The sequence below is a fragment of the Schistocerca americana genome, chromosome 10 (assembly GCF_021461395.2).
Source record: "Schistocerca americana isolate TAMUIC-IGC-003095 chromosome 10, iqSchAmer2.1, whole genome shotgun sequence".
Lineage (NCBI taxonomy): Eukaryota > Metazoa > Arthropoda > Insecta > Orthoptera > Acrididae > Schistocerca > Schistocerca americana.
This window is the reverse complement of record NC_060128.1, coordinates 148883022-148904775: the sequence shown is the minus strand read 5'-3', so window position 1 is coordinate 148904775 and position 21754 is coordinate 148883022.

Genomic DNA, 21754 nt, shown 5'->3' with positions numbered 1-21754 from the left:
TACTTTATGGACCCGGAATAGGAGATTGAACGTAAGTTGCATAATATTGCATTTATATGTAATCAAAACTTCAAACACGTTTTTCTCGAAATGACCTTTTTTTTTTATCGCGCGGTATGGTAATTAAAATCTACTGAAGCGATTGGCATGATTCTTTGTTTCCGACGAAGCTAATTGAACTGTCTAGGAGTTGTACCGCTTTTATTCCGATCCATAAACTATAAATATTTTTACTTGGCTGACGAAGTCCAAAAATCGATGGAAAAAACCCCATTTTTTCAAATGGCCGTCATTTTGTTTCCTATGGTCCAAATAACTTACGCGGGGTACAACTCCTAAAGAATGTTATATACTTCGCTAACGTCAACTCAAATTTGATTTCAGACGAGCCGGCTGACCTGTGACATACCGCGCGTGGAGGTGTACATCGAAATTTTTGTTTCGTTCCGATGGCACTTCCGACTTCGTTCTTCGACATTTTCGGTGGACAAAATTCCAGTTTATAGAGGAAATATCAATAAACATTTTGAGCAAATTTGACATTGATATCTATAACACATCCCGAGAAAAAAAATCTCAAAGAACATGCTTTTTCCGGCCAAAAATAGTATACCTCCCCTTAAAGAGATTCCAAGATTTTGGTTGAATGAAGAGAGATTCCGATTTAGCCATCAGACCGTTCTCGCTTTTGGTTGCTAATATACCTCATTAATTCCCACTTGAGCTGATAAATGTACACAACCCAGCGACCTCCAATCCAAAAACTTACAAGAATTTTGTGAAATGTTACCCCAAGAGCTCAGACAAGCCGCTAAAGTTGTGACAGTATTTGGTTCGACACATGTGTGAATGTCCTTTCCTTCTGTTATGAAAATGTCTCATCAGTGTTCAAGTTAAACGGATTTTAATCTACATAAATCCACGTGTTTGTGTCACAAACCACACGGCCAGATATATAACATATTTTCAAAATCTAAATGTCCGTGATTGTACGAACATCAGGACTTAATGTTGAATGCTTCTATTGTAGTTCTGCTCACTGTATTAGCACCTTCTTATATACTCCTTTACTGAAGTAATAAAAACTATAGCACTGGCAACAAATGAGTGGTTAAAAATGATTGTATACCAGTGATGTTCATCTCAGAGCATGCTGATAAAATAGCTCCATATTTAGCAATTATATACAACCCATCGCTCACAGAAAGATCCGTACCTGAAGACTGGAAAATCGCTCAGGTCACAGCAGTACCTAAAAAGGGAAGTAGGAGTAATCCGCTGAATTACAGGCCTATATCACTAACGTCGATTTCAAGTAGGGTTTTGGAACATATACTGTATTCGAACATTATGAAGTACCTCGAAGAAAACGATTTATTGACACATAGCACGGATTCAGAAAATATCGTTCTTGTGAAACACAACTGGATCTTTATACTCATGAAGTAATAAGTGCTATCGACAGGGGATGTCAAATTGATTCCATACTTTTAGATTTCCAGAAGGCTTTCGACACCGTTCCTCACAAGCGTCTTCTTACCAAACTGCTTGCCTACGGAGTATCGCCTCAGTTGTGCTACTCTATTCTTGATTTACTGTCAGAAAGGTCACAGATCGTAGTAACAGACGGAAAGTCATCGAGTAAAACAGATGTAATATCCGGCGTTCCCCAAGGAAGCGTTATAGGCCCCCCTATTTTTCCTGATCTACACTCCTGGAAATGGAAAAAAGAACACATTGACACCGGTGTGTCAGACCCACCATACTTGCTCCGGACACTGCGAGAGGGCTGTACAAGCAATGATCACACGCACGGCACAGCGGACACACCAGGAAGCGCGGTGTTGGCCGTCGAATGGCGCTAGCTGCGCAGCATTTGTGCACCGCCGCCGTCAGTGTCAGCCAGTTTGCCGTGGCATACGGAGCTCCATCGCAGTCTTTAACACTGGTAGCATGCCGCGACAGCGTGGACGTGAACCGTATGTGCAGTTGACAGACTTTGAGCGAGGGCGTATAGTGGGCATGCGGGAGGCCGGGTGGACGTACCGCCGAATTGCTCAACACGTGGGGCGTGAGGTCTCCACAGTACATCGATGTTGTCGCCAGTGGTCGGCGGAAGGTACACGTGCCCGTCGACCTGGGACCGGACCGCAGCGACGCACGGATGCACGCCAAGACCGTAGGATCCTACGCAGTGCCGTAGGGGACCGCACCGCCACTTCCCAGCAAATTAGGGACACTGTTGCTCCTGGGGTATCGGCGAGGACCATTCGCAACCGTCTCCATGAAGCTGGGCTACGGTCCCGCACACCGTTAGGCCGTCTTCCGCTCACGCCCCAACATCGTGCAGCCCGCCTCCAGTGGTGTCGCGCCAGGCGTGAATGGAGGGACGAATGGAGACGTGTCGTCTTCAGCGATGAGAGTCGCTTCTGCCTTGGTGCCAATGATGGTCGTATGCGTGTTTGGCGCCGTGCAGGTGAGCGCCACAATCAGGACTGCATACGACCGAGGCACACAGGGCCAACACCCGGCATCATGGTGTGGGGAGCGATCTCCTACACTGGCCGTACACCACTGGTGATCGTCGAGGGGACACTGAATGGTGCACGGTACATCCAAACCGTCATCGAACCCATCGTTCTACCATTCCTAGACCGGCAAGGGAACTTGCTGTTCCAACAGGACAATGCACGTCCGCATGTATCCCGTGCCACCCAACGTGCTCTAGAAGGTGTAAGTCAACTACCCTGGCCAGCAAGATCTCCGGATCTGTCCCCCATTGAGCATGTTTGGGACTGGATGAAGCGTCGTCTCACGCGGTCTGCACGTCCAGCACGAACGCTGGTCCAACTGAGGCGCCAGGTGGAAATGACATGGCAAGCCGTTCCACAGGAATACATCCAGCATCTCTACGATCGTCTCCATGGGAGAATAGCAGCCTGCATTGCTGCGAAAGGTGGATATACACTGTACTAGTGCCGACATTGTGCATGCTCTGTTGCCTGTGTCTATGTGCCTGTGGTTCTGTCAGTGTGATCATGTGATGTATCTGACCCCAGGAATGTGTCAATAAAGTTTCCCCTTCCTGGGACAATGAATTCACGGTGTTATTATTTCAATTTCCAGTAAACAATCTGAGTAGCCGTCTTAGATTGTTTGCAGATAATTCTGTCATTTACCGTCCTGTAAAGTCATCAGATGACCAAAACGAATTGCAAAATGATTTAGAAATCTGAGTGGTGCGAAAAGTGGCAATTGACCCTGAATAAAGAAAAATGTGAAGTTATTCACATGAGTACTAGAAGAAATCCACTAAATTTCGATTACCCAATAAGTCACACAAATCTGAAGGCTGTAAATTCAACTAAATACTTAGGGATTACAATTACAAATAACGTAAATTGGAAAGAGAACATAGATAATGCTGTGGGTAGAGCAAACCAAAGACTGCGATTCATTGGCAGAACACTTAGAAGCTGCAACAGGCCTACTAAAGAGACTGCTTACACCACGCTTGTCCGCCCTATTCTGGAGAACTGCTGTGCGGTGTGGGATCCGCATCAGGTGGGACTGACGGATGACATCGAAAAAGTACCAAGAAGGGCAGCTCGTTTTGTATTATCGCGAAATAGCGGAGATAGTGTCACAGACGTGATACGTGAATTGGAGTGGCAATCATTAAAAAAAAAGGCGTTTTTCGTTGCGACGGGATCTTCTCATGAAATTTCAATCATCAGTTTCCTCCTCCGATTGCGAAAACGTTCTGCTGGCACCAACCTACATAGGGAGAAATGATCATCACGATAAAATAAGAGAAATCAGGGCTCGCACAGAAAAATTTAAGTGCTCGTTTTTCCCGCGTGCCGTTCGAGGGTGGAGCGGTAGAGAGACAGCTTGAAGGTGGTTCATTGCACCCTCTGCCAGGCACTTTATTGGGAATAGCAGAGTAATGACTTGCATGTAGAACACCTATGATAAAATCCTGCTAATACAAGTATGCTGCAGTTATCGCCTCCTAGGAGTAGTTGCACTGTGCTGCAAACACGTCTTCCTGTGTTTCCTGGCCGGCCGAAGTGGCCGAGCGGTTTTAGGCGCTACAGTCTGGAACCGCGCGACCGCTGTGGTTGCAGGTTCGAATCCTGCCTCGGGCATGGATGTGTGTGATGTCCTTAGGTTAGTTAGGTTTAAGTAGTTCTAAGTTCTAGGGGACTGATGACCTCAGAAGTTAAGTCCCATAGTGCTCAGAGCCATTTGAACCGATTTTTGTGTTTCCTGCACGTATAGTCTTTGGCATTAGTCGTCTCACTTACACACTTGCTTGCAATAGTGTAATGGTGGGGGAAGCCAGAGGCTAAGTAGAGTCGACAGTGCTTGCAGAGAGTGCTCCAGGAATGCAAATCTTTACCGGCCTGCGCTAGTGTTTAACTGTGTGTGACGAATCCACCTCCCTCTTTGCAGATCTAAGAACGAGCCAAAGAGTGCTGCTTGGCCACGGTGAGAAAATTAGTCACATGCCCCCTCCTCCCCGATATTGTTATGCAGACAAATGATTCTTACTGCTACCTTACGTAGGCAGGAAAGGCTCGACCAGTGATTGGGACATTGATGGCAGCTGATACCTGATGCCAACCCCTTGCACATTAATGTGTGTTCTGTAACCCACAATGAAACATTTGTGCTGGGCTCCTCTGTATTCATGTAATATTGTGGCAATGGATGAGTGTCATCCCTTCCATGCAGAGTTTGGTAACAGTGGGGAGATAGGTTCAATGGAATACAATTGCTGTCCTGCAGTAGAGGCAGAGAGACTTCTTATGTAAATTGAAGGTGGATGGGGAGAAAGGAAAGAAAAGGGCCAGGTTTGAAAAGACAGACACCATGCAGTCACACAGTTTATTTACATCGCAACTGCCTAGTAAGCAGGAGATGCCGGCTTCGAGTCCCTGTTCACCACACATTTTGACTCTGTTACTGATTCCGCATGAAGTCCCGATGTCGCGGATATAATTAACTCCTTTCCTTTCTCCCTCTCCAGCTTCAATTTGCATAAATCGAATCACAGCTGCGGATTTCGCGTGGAGTCAGTTTTTTTTTTCGGACATGTTGACATTAAAGAGACACTTCTGGTTGCTGACACGGACTGGGGGCGCACCTTTGATGAGTAAGTTTCGCGTTTCACCTTATTGCACTTTCTGAGCAGCTCAGTTTTCGGGATTTGCGACGCAACTCGTGTTGGCTGGTAAATTTGTTTCGTGGGTCTTGGACTCTTTTACTTTGCATTTGCGAGCTGCAGAGATTAGGAAAGCTGGTAATGTTTCCCAGGCAGTCTTCCATGTAATTGAGATACTTCCCCCAGTGCTAGCGTGGCATTCATGATTAAACTGAGTTCTAGATAGCTTTTGTGTTTCAGTGTTCTATGTGACTCTGTGATTGTGTTGGAGCAATTCTTCAGCCAGTATTACGAGACTTTATGTTAATTTCATTCGAAACTTATTCTCTGTCATTTTGACGTGGTATGTGTCGAGATCTTAGAGTAAACAAATATCTTTCTAATCTCGAACTTGATATGAATCTCACAACCAAACCATTGTCCTACAATTGATCGTGACTAGCCGAACCTCTGAAAACAGATATAACCGCTGCATTTCTATATGTTTGTCTCATTCTGATGGTGTTCTATTGCAAACTAGGAGCTGACCCTTTCTGTGTAAGTATTACATATAAGAGTATTTTGATCCGTGGTAACGACTTATGATTTACAAGTATTGTACTGAACTTGTCACAGACTTACTAAAGACAAGTTAGAGAGACCAAGTGCGATACCTCCTTCCGTGTTTGGGACATCATGGTTTAACGCAAATGGTCTAATACTGAATGAGGAAAAGACCCAGAATATGTTGTTCAGTCTGTCAAAGACTAGAAAAATAGAAAAACAATAGGCAAAGTTTTTAGGTATCATACTTGACAACAGACTAACATGGATTATCTTGTTGATCACATAGTGGCTAGGTTGTCAAGAGTTATATATTTGTTGAAGAGACTGATGTGTTGTGTGGCATTTGAGTACGCTAGGACAGCGTACTTTGCCTTTTCTCAATCTGTTTTAAGGTATGGGTTAATACTCTGAGGAAACAGCAGAAAAATAAATGAAATTATGGTGATCTAGAAGAAAGCAATCACAGTAATGGCTAAGGTAGATAATAGGACAAATTGTAAACCGTTGTTCATTAAATATAGAACTTTAGCAGTTATTAATTTATATATTCTTGACAGCGTTAACTACATACTTGCTGAACTACTTAATTTAAGTGTAACAAATCAAAGGCATGACTACTATACAAGAACCTGCTGTTGCCACAAAATAGGTTAGCTAAAACTAACAACTGACATACGTATATGGCAGTTAAAATATATAACAAACTGTCTACGAATGCGTCAATCAAGCCAGACAAATTATTTACAGAAAATGTTAAAAAAAATGGCTCTGAACACTATGGGACTTAACATCTATGGTCATCAGTCCCCTAGAACTTAGAACTACTTAAACCTAACTAACCTATGGACAGCCCACAACACCCATCCATCACGAGGCAGAGAAAATCCCTGACCCCGCCGGGAATCGAACCCGGGAACCCGGGCGTGGGAAGCGAGAACGCTACCGCACGAGCACGAGATGCGGGCTTTACAGAAAATGTACATAACGTCTTGTTAACTAATCCATTCTATTCTATTTTTAGAAACGTCCAATATCAAATTAAATATGTAAAAATGTATTTTGTAAAATTAATAGGTTAAGTGAACTGACGAAGTCTATGCATGTAATAATGCTGAATGACCAATAAAGAATCATAATCTGAAAACCATCCTTAAAGTTAAAGACGGGCAATTCACTCAAAATTGAAGAATTCAACAGATAATTCTTAACTGAGCATTTTTCATCATCATGTTTTAAGGAATAATAATAAGGCAAGCAAATAAATTTCTCAAACGGCTTGGATTTGAAAAGAATTAAAAGTTTGATTCTCGTTGCATGGAAATAATCCCAGGTAGAGTGCTGCGAAGGATAGCATTCGCTGCACGGTATCGCATAAGGACAAAAAACGAACCTGTATCAAATGGTTCAAATGGCTCTGAGCACTATGGGACTTAACAGCTGTGGTCATCAGTCCCCTAGAACTTAGAACTACTTAAACCTAACTAACCTAAGGACATCACACACATCCATGCCCGAGGCAGGATTCGAAGCTGCGACCGTAGCGGTCGCGCGGTTCCGGACTGCGCGCCTAGAACCGCGAGACCACCGCGGCCGGCGAACCTGTATCAAAGCTGGTTGTATACATAAAATAATGCACTCGTATACGGCGCGCTGTTTAATCACAGCGCATGGATAATCGTTGCCTGAAGTTTTCCTGTGATTGCAAAAGACTAATGCTCAATTTGGGCATGAGATATAGAAGAGAACAATCGCTTAACCGACTCGTTAAGAAATGTTTACATCACTTACTCCAAACCTGGTAAATCGATAAATTTACAAAACATACGAGGGTGAGTCAAATGAAAACCTTAAATTTGTAATAACAAATCAAAATTTCGCGCCGTTATCCTGTAAGTTGGTAAGCATGCTACAAACAGCGTGCAGAATGGCCTGTAGGTGGCAGCATAGTGCAGATGCACACATACCGTCGCAGTATCAGTATAAAGATGGCCGCCCCACTTGCGACTTGCACCAGGAAACAACAGCGTTCTGTTATTCAGTTTTCGCGTAGTGAAGGTGTGAAACCTATTGAAATTCATCGACGAATGAAGGTTCAGTATGGTGATGCATGTTTCTCACAGCAGCAAGTCTACGAATGGTGTGACTTGAGTGGAAGATGCTCCTCGTCCAGGTCAGGCACAACGAGTTGTGACTCCACAGAACATTGCAGCAGTTGAAGCCATAGTGAAGGAAAACCGCCGAGTGACACTGAATGACACTGCAGCATGTTTACAGATTAGTGATGGGTCAGCACACCACATTGTGCATGATGTGCTTCAGTTTCACAAAGTGTCTACAAGATGGGTGCCACGGCAGCTGACTCCTGAAATGAGAGAACGACGTGTTGATGCTTGTGAAGAACTTCTTCGGCGCTTTGAAAGAGAAGGTGATGGTTTCCTTGCAAGAATCGTTACTGAGGTCGAAACCTGGGTTCACTTCCACCAACCGTAAACGAAGAGAGCGAGCAAAGAATGGCGCCATTCCTCATCACCAAAACCAAAGAAGTTTCAAACAGAACCATCAGCAGGGAAAGTTATGCTGACTCTCTTTTGGGACGAAAAAGCCGTCATTTTGGAGCAATACATGCCTAGAGGGACCACTGTCACCAGTGCATCATACACAGATCTCCTAAAAACTCATCTGAGGCCTGCAATCAAATCAGTGCGACGTGGATTGCTGTCAGCAGGTGTCCTTTTGGAACACAACAATGCAAGGCCCCACACTGCCCGTACAACAGTTGCAACAATCACAGACCTGCATTTTGAGTGTCTTCCTCATCCACCACACTCACCAGACCTTGCCTCAAGTGATTTCCATATCTTTGGAGCACTCAAAGACGCACTGGGAGGAAAGAAGCTCCGTTCTGATGAAGAGGTATACCACGCAGTGCATGAGTGGTTGCGCGGACTACCAAAAGAATTTTTTTCTAAAGGAATTTATGCTGGAGGACTTGCACTGAGCTTGGGGGAGATTATGTTGAAAAGTGATACAGCTTTGTACCACTTCTGCACAATAAATAATATTTTAAAAAAATTTAAAGTTTTCATTTGGCTTACCCTCGTATCTTGAGAACGTTTTAAAACCATATGTCGGCCCGCATCTCGTGGTCGTGCGGCAGCGTTCTCGCTTCCCACGCCCGGGTTCCCGGGTTCGATTCCCGGCGGGGTCAGGGATTTTCTCTGCCTCGTGATGGCTGGGTGTTGTGTGCTGTCCTTAGGTTAGTTAGGTTTAAGTAGTTCTAAGTTCTAGGGGACTTATGACCACGGCAGTTGAGTCCCATAGTGCTCAGAGCCATTTGAACCAAAACCATATGTCGCAGATACTGGTTTTCTGGCATGGACGAACTAATACCGTCATGTATTACAACGTCTTTATAGATGATGGACGTCAACCGAGTTGCACAGTAGAAGTAATATCGCCAGACTGTACACCTGTGTGTCAGCCATGTGATGTTTATTTTGATCGCCACGTTAAAAACTTGATTTCAAGACTTTAAAACTGCATCTGCTTCTGGAAGTCCAGTGGGAATAGTAAAGCAAGAGGATGCAATAACGATTCACAGCATAATTCATGACCTCCTTTTAGCATCGGTTTCTCAGACAATGAATGGTAAGCATCACAACTAATTCCCGAAAAAAAAATTTCTCAATATAAACCAAGTATGGTTTTCGCCAAATCTTCGAAAGCAACGACATAACTGCGAAGATCGCATTCATTAGGTGTTCTGTGTGCTGCGAGTACATTTGAATCGAATGTTTATATGAAAAGTACCACACATCTACTCGTTCGCAAGAAATGGAGGACAGGTAACAGAATGTGTGAAAGAGCCACTGTTAAGCAATCAGGATTACATTTTTATTTCTTTATTAATCAAAGTCATTTGAGAAATTTGTCTTTTTATTATTCCTTTTTCATTTACTTACCATATTAACCCTCGTATTTCTACCAGTCTCGAAATCGATAAAATACAAATTAAAAAATGCATTTCGGAATTGAACACAGGTTCTGTCCTGCCTAGGTCGCTATAGCATCGGCGTTTTCGTTGCACAGCGTTTGGTTTATGGTACGTAATAGGCAATCAAAATTTCTGTCCTCGCTTTATAGAAAAACTAGCTTAGCCCCCCCCCCCCCCCCCCCCCTGCTACGCTCGCGTGGGCTGTACGGCCCCCGCAGATATTTTTGCTATTCTTTAATAGGATATTCATGTTGTTCACGAACTGCGACACGTTCTAAGCTTTTCACGCTAACAAAGGCCATACAAGCATGGTCTTTGCCGAACGCACTTCTGATAAAGAAGCGATTCTGGTAGGTGGAGCCCAAGGTTTTTGTTAAAAATGGCTTTTGCGTTCTTGTGGTGGTGTTTCAATAGAAAATTTTATCCCCTAACATATTTTTTCGTTTCTAACAGAGAAGTAAAACATAAATTTTCATAGATTTATCTTTAAAAACGTTTTTTAGTGTAGTCAAATATTTTCTTAAAAATTTTCATATCCTTTTTCACTCTGTTAGGTGTTGAATTGCGAAAAAGAGTGAGATCCATATTTTTTATTTCTAATATAGAAATCAAAGCATAGATTTAACTTTTTTAAATGATTTCATAATGAAATAATTTTATAAAACTTTTCACTCCCTATTTCACTCCCTTAGGGGATTGAATTTCCAAAACCAATAAAACAGATATAATATTTATTTTTAACCGAGAAGTCATTTACCATCTTTCACAGACCTAGCTTTAAAAATGTTTTAGTTGTTAATTAACAACGATTTATTAAAAGAAAGCTTTCACCCATCAATTTATCCCCTTAGTGACCGAATTTCCCAAAGCGCTGAAATACGAATTTCTTTTTTAAATTTATGACTGAGAAAGCAAAACTGCCTTAATAGCGAATATTTTAAAAAACCTTTCATTCCCTATTTCACCCCTTTAGGAGTGAAATTTCGACCAATCCCTTCTTAAGGTGCCTACATAATATGATCCACACCCTCTCTAATTTTTTAAGTTTTTCTCCTTAGCGGTTTGGGCTGTGCAATGATGAGTGTTGAATCATTCAGGCCTTATTTCATTTGAATTTCCAAAAACTGTAAAACACGTAGTTTTTTCATTCGCAGCTGAGAACACAAATCTGATTCGATTTCTCGTCATGGACAGATCGGTTTCCTCAAAAACGGAAGAGTGTTGAGCTGAAGTATTTTCCACTTCATGCTGTACACAAGCGACCTGCCAAATGCGATCGGAATCGGTTGGCCGTATCTGAGGCCTTCCCCTTGCAAACGGTTACACTTTCCTTAAAAGCTCCCCTACACGATCAAGTAGTTAGTCAAGTTCTCAATTTTGGATCCAAGGGTTTGTCAAACAAGCCCGTTCTTATTCCAACAAAGTATATCAATTTACCCTGACTTTTGAAACAGAGGCTCTTTGTGTCGCGAAGTATTTGGACACTAGTGGGAATGGATACCAATGCAGCAAGCGTTTTTAGCGTTAACATAGGCACTGTGTTTCAAGTAGAAGAAGAAAACGAGGTATACTGATCCAGGGAAAGGCTGAAATTGAGGGGTAAATATACAAATGAAAATCTGGTAAAGGAAATATTACACTAAAACTTGATTGGTCTGAAGTGACAAAAGTCATGGAATGCCTCCGAATATAGTGCCAGACTACCTTTTAGTAGTGCAGCAATTCGACATGGCACGAACACAACAAGCATTCGAAGTCCCCTGCAGAAATACACTACTGGTCATTAAAATTGCTACACCACGAAGATGACGTGCTACAAACGCGCAATTTAACCGACAGGAAGAAGATGCTGTGATATGCAAATGATTAGCTTTTCCGAGCATTCACACAAGGTTGGCGCCGGTGGCGAAACCTACAACGTGCTGACATGAGGAATGTTTCCAACCGATTCCTCATACACAAACAGCAGTTGACCGGCGTTGTCTGGTGAAACGTTGTTGTGATGCCTCGTGTAAGGAGGAGAAATGCGCACCATCACGTTTCCGACTTTGATAAAGGCCGGATTGTAGCCTATCGCGATTGCGGTTTATCGTATCGCGACATTGCTGCTCGCGTTGTTCGAGATCTGTTAGCAGAATATGGAATCGGTGGGTTCAGGAGGGTAATACGGAACGCCGTGCTGGATTCCAACAGCCTTGTATCACTAGCAGTCGAGATGACAGGCATCTTATCCGCATCGCTGTAACGGACCGTGCAGCCACGTCTTGATCCCTGAGTCAACAGATGGGGACGGTTGCAAGACAACAATCATCTGCTCGAACAGTTCGACGACGTTTGCAGCAGCGTGGACTGTCAGCTCTGAGACCATGGCTGCGGTTACCCTTGACGCTGCATCACAGACAGGAGCACCTGCGATGGCGTACTCGACGACGAACCTGGGTGCACGAGTGGCAAAACGTCATTTTTTCGGATGAATCCAGGTTCTGTTTACAGCGTCATGATGGTCGCATCCGTGTTTGGCGACATTACGGTGAACGCACATTGGAAACGTGTATTCGTCATCGCCATACTGGCGTATCACCCGGCGTGGTGGTATGGGGTGCCACTGATTACATGTCTCGGTCACCTCTTGTTCGCATTGACGGCACTTTGAACAGTGGACATTACATTTGAGATGTGTTACGACCCGTGACTCTACCCTTTATTCGATCCCTGCGAAACCCTACATTTGAGCAGGATAAAGTACGACCGCATGTTGCAGGTCCTGTACGGGCCTTTTTGGATACAGAAAATGTTCGACTGCTGCCCTGGCCAGCACATTCTCCAGATGTCTCACCAACTGAAAACGTCTGGTCAATGGTGGTCGAGCAACTGACTCATCACAGTACGCCAGTCACTACTCTTGATGAACTGTGGTATCTTGTTGAAGCTACATGGGCAGCTGTACCTGTACACACCATCCAAGCTCTGTTTGACTCAATACCCTGGCGTATGAAGGCCGTTATTATAGCCAGAGGTGGTTGTTCGGGGTACTGATTTCTGAGGATCTATGCACCCAAATTGCGTGAAAATGTAATCACATGTCAGTTCTAGTGTAATATATTTGTCCAATGAATACACGTTTATCATCTGCATTTCTTCCTGGTGTAGCAATTTTAATGGCCAGTACTGCATTGAGCCATGCTCCCTCTATAGTTGCGCATAACTAAGAAAGTGTTGACGAACTGGCCTCTGGATTATATTCCATAAATGCTAGACGGGATTCATGTAGTGCGAACTAGGTAGTCGAAATATTCGTTCGAACTGCCGAGAATGTGCTTCAAACCAGTGGCGAACAATTGTGGCCCGGTGACATGACGTATTGTCGTCCATAAAATTCCATCGCTGTTTGTCAACATGAAGTGCATGAATGACTGCAAATGGTCTCCAGGTAGCCAAACGTAACCATTTACAGTCAATGAAACCCATGAACGCAGTCCACACCATTATGGAGCCACCATCAGGTTGAACAGTGTCTTGTTGACAAATTAAGCGCTCCGTCCTCAGGCCACAAGTAACCCATCGGTACCATCCGACCGCCCTGTCATCCTCAGCTGAGGATGCGGGTAGGAGGGGCGTGTGGTCATCAAACCGGTCGTTACGGTGGTTTTCTGTGACTGGAGCCGCTACTATTCGGTCGAGTAGCTCCTCAATTGACACCAGCAGTGCACCCAAAAAATGGCAACAGCGCATGGCGGCCTGGATGGTCACCCATCCAAGTGCCGGCCACACCAGACATCGCTTAACTTCGGTGATCTGACGGGAACCGGTGTATCCACTGCGGCAAGACCGTTGCCTTTTAACAAACTAAGCTCACGGTTTAGTGGGGTCTGCGCCACACTCGAACCCTACTGTCAGCTATTACCAACTTAAATCGGAGCTCATCTGACGAGGCCACGGTTTTACAGTCGTCTAGGGTCCAACAGACATGGTCACGAGCCCAGGAGAGGCGCTGCAGCCGATGTCGTGCTGTAAACAAAGGCACTCGTCTTGGTCGTCTGCGGCCATAGCCCATTAACGCCAGATGTCGCCACACGGCCCTAACGGAAACCTTCGTTGTACGTCCCAAAAATGGTTCAAATGGCTCTGAGCACTATGGGACTCAACTGCTGAGGTCATTAGTCCCCTAGAACTTAGAACTAGTTAAACCTAACTAACCTAAGGACGTCACAAACATCCATGCCCGAGGCAGGATTCGAACCTGCGACCGTAGCGGTCTTGCGGTTCCAGACTACAGCGCCTTTAACCGCACGGCCACTTCGGCCGGCCGTCGTACGTCCCACGTTGATTTCAATGGCTCTGAGCACTATGGGACTTAACATCTAAGGCCATCAGTCCCCTAGAACATAGAACTACCTTAACCTAACTAACATAAGGACATCACACACATCCATGCCTGAGGCAGGATTCGAACCTGTGACTGTAGCAGCAGAGCAGTTCCGGACCGAAGCGCCTAGAGCCGCTCGGCCACCGCGGCTGGGAACGTTGATTTCTGCTGTTGTTTCATGCACTGTTGCTTGTCTGTTAGCACTGACAACTTTATGCATATGCCGCTGCTCTTGGTCGTTAAGTGAAGGTCGTTGGCCATTGCATTCTCTGTGGTGAGAGGTAATGCCTGAAATTTTGTAATCTCAACACGCTCATGACACTGTGAATCTCGGAATATTGAATTCCCCAAAGATTTTCGAAATGTAATGTCCCATGCGTCCTACCTCCAACTACCATTTCGAGTTCAACCCCTGATAATTCCAGTTGTGCGGTTACAATCACGTCGGTAACCTTTTCACATGAATCACCTGAGTACAAATGACAACCCCGTGGTACCACCACCATCTGTACGTGGGTATATCGGTATCCGATGTCTCTTGTCGCCTCATTGTACATCATATTTGTCCAAATTGTCAATTAAAGTTTTATTAATTGAGTCACTTCGCCCTCATACTGAGAAGGAGAGGCCACTACTTTGGGATCATAAATTGACTTCAAACTTTGCACACCTTTAGTTGGCCATTAAAACAACATAATGTGCAAGTAGTGAGGTGTACTACTCTGCCAGTTCCGAGAAAATCTCAAGAGAAGTTTTACGCGTCTATTGCGTAATTGATGTCCCTGGGCGTAGGGGCCGAACGTTAGAAGTTAGCGGTGGTCAAGTTGTTAGCATTCGTAAGAGGAACGGTAAGAGGTGAAAGTTCGACTCCCGCTCAAACGTTCAGTTTTGTACTACAAGTGTAGATTCTGTAATATTAAAAAAAATTGCACTAATACTATTCGTTCTTGCTTCACACAGGTTGACTGCCAAATGGGGCCTGGTGCTGAGTCTGCAACGCGAAGCTTCGATGTGCAAAGTAGTTCCGGATACCTTACCAGACTGCATGTACAAGGGATTTCGCAAATCACGACAGCCACATACTTTCAGGAAAGCTCTATACGTTTATTCATTTACTTGTTGATCATCATCATCATCATCATCATCATCAGTGTTCTGCCAATAGGTAGGTTTTCACATGGTAGTTCTCCAGGCTGTCCGGTCTTCTGCCATCTTCTTCAGGTATGCATAATTTCCTCTTCCCTTTATGTCGTCTATCATCTTGTATCTCCTTCTTCCTCTCAGTGTTCTCCCACAAACCAAAGCATCTGCTAGTAAGCACTCCCTTCTAAATGAATGCCCCAACCAGTTCTTTTTCCTTTCTCTTACAACCTTCAGCAGATACCTTCTCTCACCAACCCTTTCCAATAGCCGGCCGTGGTGGCCGTGCGGGTCTAGGCGCTGCAGTCCGGAACCGCGGGACTGCTTCGGTCGCAGGTTAGAATCCTGCCTCGGGCATGGATGTGTGTGATGTCCTTAGGTTCGTTAGGTTTAAGTAGTTCTAAGTTCTAGGGGACTGATGACCTCAGAAGTTAAGTCCCACAGTGCTCAGAGCCATTTGAACCTTTCCAACACTCTTTCATTAGTCACTCTTTCCATCCAGCTTATTCTCTCCATTCTCCTCCACATCCACATCTCAAATGCTTCTAACGTTTTTTCATCCTGTCGTCTCAGCGTCCGTGTTTCTGCCCCATATAGTGCCACACTCCAGACAAAACATTTGCCAAGCCTTTTCCTTAGTCCTTTATCTAATTTGCCACATAAGAGTCTCCTCTGTCTGTTGAATGCCTCCTTCGCTATGGAAATTCGAGTTTTCACCTCCTGGTGACATCTCAAGTCTTCAGTTATTGTGCTTCCAAGATATTTAAATGCACTTACTTGGCTAATGGTAGATTGTCCTACTTTAGTATTGGACAGTCGGCGTCTTGTACTGATGACCATACTCTTTGTTTTTGCTGTGTTTATTTGCATCCCATATTCCACACAAGCTCCATTCAGATCTTTGAGCATGTTATTCACTGTCCGCTCACTTTCTGCCACTAATACCATGTCATCAGCAAATCTTATACATTATATTCTCTTTCCACCAATACATATTCCCCTTTTCCCATCTAAGCCTTTCGTAATAATCTCTTCAAGGTATACGTTAAACAACAGTGGGGAAAGGCAACAACCTTGTCTAACAACTTGTCCAATACTGCTTCCTTGTGAAATTTGATTTCCTATCCTTATCTTTACTTTCTGGTGTAAATATAGATTCTGTATCAGTCGTCTGTCTTTCCAATCTACTCCTTTCCTCTTCAAAATATCCACCAGCTAGTTACATTGAACTCTGTCAAAAGCCTTTTCTAAATCTATAAAAACAGCAAAGATTTCTCTACCTTTTTCCATATATCTTTCCCCTATAGTTCTTAGCAGGCCAATAGCATCTTTTGTTCCTTTCCCTCTTCTAAATCCGAACTGTTCCTCTGCAATCCCTCTATCCAGCTTGCCATATAGCCTTCTATTCAACACTCTCAGCAAGACTTTAGCTGCATGAGAAATTAGACTGATGGTCAGGTGCTCTTCACATTTTTAGTGTGTCTCTTTTTCTCTATTTCTCTGTTGGTATCATAACTGCTGCTAGGAAGTCCTCAGGCCATTTCCCTTTGTCGTATATCTCGTTACAGAGGCAGACTATTTCTTTTCTTGCCTTGTTTCCGAGAATCTTCAATAGTTCTGCTGCCAAATCATCAATATGTGCCGGAAGATGGAAAGGGATTCACCATCTTGGAAGCAGAAGTAGAAGTAGAAAAGGCGCTGAAGGAGATGAAGAATAGGAAGACATGTGAAATTGATGATACTTGTCGATAGTTACAAAATTGTTTGATCTAAGAATTAAATTTAATTAAATACAGTAAGTAGTCAATTAACAATAATTCACGAACACTTCGTGGAAATACGAATGATTTTTTAAAATTGTATTACGTGTCAAGTGTCATCTAAATTAAATAATACGACCAGTGATGAAAAACATACAGATTGAAACTCAATTTTTAGCAGGTGTCGAACCGTCGCCTCATACATGTTCGTCTTACGTAGCTCGAACGCTAACCACTCTTTTTTTTCCATTTTGTTCGTTATTGTTTCGTTGTATTTGTTCGGGGCGGACGTCCCATGACGCTTATAAAAGTTCATCGTTGATCCATTCACTCAGTTTTTTTGTTACAGAGGGCAGCTAACGCTCTGAACACGCTGAGCTATCGTGCCGGCAACCACTTCAAAAAACACCGTGAATTCTAACGTCCGGCAGCTACGCGCAGATACACCTGTTACATAATACACGCGTAAAACTTTGCAGTTTTCTCAGAATTGCCAGAGTAAATTACAATGAAATGAATACCCTTAGCTGCATACAGGCGTTGATATAAGTCAACGGGGACAGTTGAAAATGTATGCCGCGGCCGGGACTCGAACCCGAGATCTCCTGCTCACATGGCAGACGTTCTATCCATCTGAGCCACCGAGGACAGAGAGGGTACGACTGCAGCGACTTACGTCTCGCACGCCTCCCGTGAGACCCACATTCGCAACTTATTGTCCCGCACTATATTCGTAGTGCCCCTGCCCATCATACTTTACCGCCGATTCCCGTAAGACTTCGGGCACAGTTTGTGCATCCGCACAGAATAAGATGGTCAAATGGCCGATGAGCCTTAACATATACGGGGTGTTACAAAAAGGTACGGCCAAACTTTCAGGAAACATTCCTCACACACAAATAAAGAAAAGATGTTATGTGGACATGTGTCCGGAAACGCTTACTTTCCATGTTAGAGCTCATTTTATTACTTCTCTTCAAATCACATTAATCATGGAATGGAAACACACAGCAATAGAACTTACCAGCGTGACTTCAAACACTTTGTTACAGGAAATGTTCAAAACGTCCTCCGTTAGCGAGGATACATGCATCCACCCTCTGTCGCATGGAAACCCTGATGCGCTGATGCAGCCCTGGAGAATGGCGTATTGTATCACAGCCGTCCACAATACGAGCACGAAGAGTCTCTACGTTTGGTACCGGGGTTGCGTAGACAAGAGCTTTCAAATGCCCACATAAATGAAAGTCAAGAGGGTTGAGGTCAGGAGAGCGTGCAGGCCATGGAATTGGTCCGCCTCTACCAATCCATCGGTCACCGAATTTGTTGTTGAGGAGCGTACGAACACTTCGACTGAAATGTGCAGGAGCTCCATCGTGCATTAACCACATGTTGTGTCGTACGTGTAAAGGCACGTGTTCTAGTAGCACAGGTAGAGTATCCCGTATGAAATCACGATAACGTGCTCCATTGAGCGTAGGTGGAAGAACATGGGGCCCAATCGAGACATCACCAACAATGCCTGCCCACACGTTCACAGAAAATCTGTGTTGATGACGCGATTGCACAATTGCGTGCGGATTCTCGTCAGCCCACACATGTTGATTGTGAAAATTTACAATTCGATCACGTTGGAATGAAGCCTCATCCGTAAAGAGAACATTTGCACTGAAATGAGGATTGACACATTGTTGGATGAACCATTCGCAGAAGTGTACCCGTGGAGGCTAATCAGCTGCTGATAGTGCCTGGAAACGCTGTACATGGTACGGAAACAACTGGTTCTTCCGTAGCACTCTCCATACAGTGAAGTGGTCAACGTTACCTTGTATAGCAGCAACTTCTCTGACGCTGACATTAGGGTTATCGTCAACTGCACGAAGAATTGCCTCGTCCATTGCAAGTGTCCTCGTCGTTCTAGGTCTTCCCCAGTCGAGAGTCATAGGCTGGAATGTTCCGTGCTCCCTAAGACGCCGATCAATTGCTTCGAACGTCTTCCTGTCGGGACACCTTCGTTCTGGAAATCTGTCTCGATACAAACGTACCGCGCCACAGCTAATGCCCCGTGCTAATCCACACATCAAATGGGCATCTGCCAACTCCGCATTTGCACTGACTGCAAAACCACGTTCGTGATGAACACTAACCTGTTGATGCTACGTAGTGATGTGCTTGATGCTAGTACTGTAGAGCAATGAGTCGCATGTCAACACAAGCACCGAAGTGAACATTATCTTCCTTCAGTTGGGCCAACTGGCGGTGAATCGAGGAAGTACAGTACATACTGACGAAACTAAAATCAGCACTAACATGGAAATTAGGCGTTTCCGGACACATGTCCACATAACATATTTTCTTTCTTTGTGTGTGAGGAATGTTTCCTGAAAGTTTGGCCGTACCTTTTTGTAACACCCTGTATATTATTGCCAGAGCATTGCACCTTACTTCTTGCACATTATGTTGTTCTGATGGCCTGCCCATCAGTTGTTGACTTAGGCACATTCTTCACTGAGGCGCCAAAGAGCCTGGTATAGGCATACATATTCAAATACAGAGATATGTAAAGATGTAGAATAAGGCGCTGTGGTCGGCAACGCCTATATAAGACAACAAGTGTCTGGCGCAGTTGTTAGATCGGTTACTGCTGTTACAATGGCAGGTTATCAAGATTTAACTGAGTTTGAATGTAGTGTTATAGTCGGCGCGCAGTAAAACCTAACAATGATAAGCAATGGGTAACTAAAGGCACAAAAATTTCCAGTGAGAGAAACAGATTTTTGCACTACTGTTGCAAGAAATACAAAGTAACCGAAGAATTCGCAGATTATTCAAAAGCCAAAAAAAATCTATGGTAGAATAGTCAAAGAGGCAAAAATTATGTGGAATGACAATTCGATAAGAAACTCATCTAACAAAATGAGATCCACGTGGAGAGTTGTAAAGAAACAAACTTGTAGTTCAGCGCCAAAGAAAAAGAATGTGTCATTAACACTAGAAGGCTCAAAAGTCACAGATCCAAATTCAATTGTGGAAAAATTCAATGAATGCTTCATCTCACTAGCTGAAGACCTCATTCAAGTACACTGTCAAGAACTAGTCCCAAGTTTCTCCAGCAAGCCGGTGATCTCGACTGCTTCTGTGTTATGTTTATGAAACAAATCCCAATGGAATTACAAGTAAAATTAAATCATTAAGCAATAAAATGTCAAGTGGTCTTGATGAAGTACCTGATTTCATAATAAAAGCATGTGCTCACCACATAGCAAACCTCTAGGCAAAAATTTTCAACCTCTCTTTAAAAACTGGTGTATTTCCAGATTTTTTAAAATAGCAAATATTTCACCACTGCCAAAAAAAGGTTGTTCTGAAAAAAAAATGTAACTACCGACCCATGTCAAAATTAAGCTCCTTCTCAAAAATTCAAGAAAAACTCTTCTATGACAGGCTTTTAAGCTTCATAAATAAATATGCACCTCTTACAGTACAATAACATGGTTTTAGAAAGTCTAAATCTATACAGACAGCAATTTTCGAATTCTTATACTGCATTTTAAAATCCCTTGATCAACATGAATGAGCTGCAGGTATTTTTCTAGATCTATCAAAAGCCTTTGACGTCCTCGACCATAACATTCTGCTCGAAAAATGAGGAAGACGAGGAGTTAGAGGTGTAGCACATACCTAAAAAAAACCACAGGCAGAAAGTATCACTTCAGTATGAATTCAACAAAATGAATAAAACAAGAAACAACTCCTTTCTAGCGAATTACCAATGAAATATGGTATACCACAGGGCTCAATGTTAGGTCCACTACTCTTCTTGATTTATGTGGACGACTTAGTTGAATATATGAGTCCCACAAAAACTATCTTGTTTGCCGATGAAACCAGCATATTGCTCACTGGATCCAGTCCAAAAACTTTGCAGTCCACAGCAGAAAGTTCTATGAAAATACTTTGAGTGGTTCACAAAAAACAAACTCATTACAAATATTGAAAAAACTGTGTATGTCGATTTTCATTTAATTCCTCCAACTAATCAAATGTCATTTCGAGTAGAATTAAAAAATGATCCCCTAGAAAGTGTAAATCACAAAATTTTTGGGCCTGTGGGTTCAGCAAGACTTAAAGCGGGACATACATATAAATAACTTGTTTAGAAAACTATCATCTGTGTGCTATGGCCTAAGAATTTTAAAGGCTACAATAAGTAAAACAACAGTACTGCAGGCATACTATGCACAGTTCCACCCACTAGTCTGATACGGGATCGTTTTCTGAGGATACTCAACTCACAGTGTAAAGGTTTCTGGAATGCAAAAAAGAGCTCTAAGAATAATTTGTGGCCTTAAAAAGATGGAGTCCTGTAAATCCCATTTTACTGAGCTCTAAATGTTCCAAGTTTATTCATTTATGACACTATCTTGTCCACTAGGGACTACCTCCTGAAAACAGGCAAACTGCTACAGAACAAAAATGTACACAACCGTAGTACCAGAGGGAAATCAAATATACATCTAAAATATTACAGAACAACTACCTATCAGAGGAGCGTAATTGACATTGGTGTAATACTACACAATATGATACCAGAGGAAATAAAAAATGCTACTCATCCAATATTTAAAGCTAAACTAAAGGCATATCTAATAAAGCACTGTTTCTATTCTGTCAGAGAATTTCTGAATACGTAACAAAATTAATTGTAATAGGTACCTATTTTTAATTTGCCTACTATTTTGCTAATTCTATGTATTATTGTAACTTATCTTTGACCT